Genomic DNA, 737 nt, shown 5'->3' with positions numbered 1-737 from the left:
AGTTGGGAGGTCACGGGTTCGATTCCCGGTCAGGTCGTTGCATTTTTTCCTCATTCTATAAAATAAACATAAAAATGTACTTGTAAAAACATTAATATAAAGATAATTTGATAATTTATTCAGATGAATAAATGTGAAGCGAGTTATTTGTCTGTATGTATGGTAATTGTACTGTAACTAGATTTCAATATTGAGAAAATGACATAATTATCTTAATCGCTTCTCGAGATATTTCTCATTCGAAGTGGGTAAGTATATACATTCATGATTGAACTGAAACAAAGATAGCCCGGCATACTAAATACATACATTCGCCAGACGAAACGTGTCATTTATCCTTAATTATATATTTCATGGTTTTTTCAACTTTTTAATTTTCAAATCTTTTAATTTTCCTTCCTGATTTTACTTTTTATTAAGAAATTATTTTTATGAAGAAGAAGTCCCGCAAACATTTTGTAACGTCATTTTCATCTCACTTTTTTTTTTCTTTCTTTTTTCTTCCTTTTTTATGAGAAATCTTTTCATTGGTGAGCAAAATATTTTGCTCACCAATAAAAGAAAAAAAAGTGAGATGAAAATTAATGAAATAAAAGAAAAAACGACAAAAGTGACAGAAGTTATGTTAATAGCGAAGCTTGTGGTGTGTATGGTCAGTCTAAGGGAAGTAATCAAAAGAGACTGAGCAATAACTCCTCAGTTACGTCCCTTGCAAGCTCTCTAATAATAGAGGTATG

The sequence above is a fragment of the Pecten maximus genome, chromosome 14 (genome assembly GCF_902652985.1).
Source record: "Pecten maximus chromosome 14, xPecMax1.1, whole genome shotgun sequence".
In the NCBI taxonomy this organism is placed as follows: Eukaryota; Metazoa; Mollusca; class Bivalvia; order Pectinida; family Pectinidae; genus Pecten; species Pecten maximus.
Note: the sequence above shows the minus strand (reverse complement) of the source record.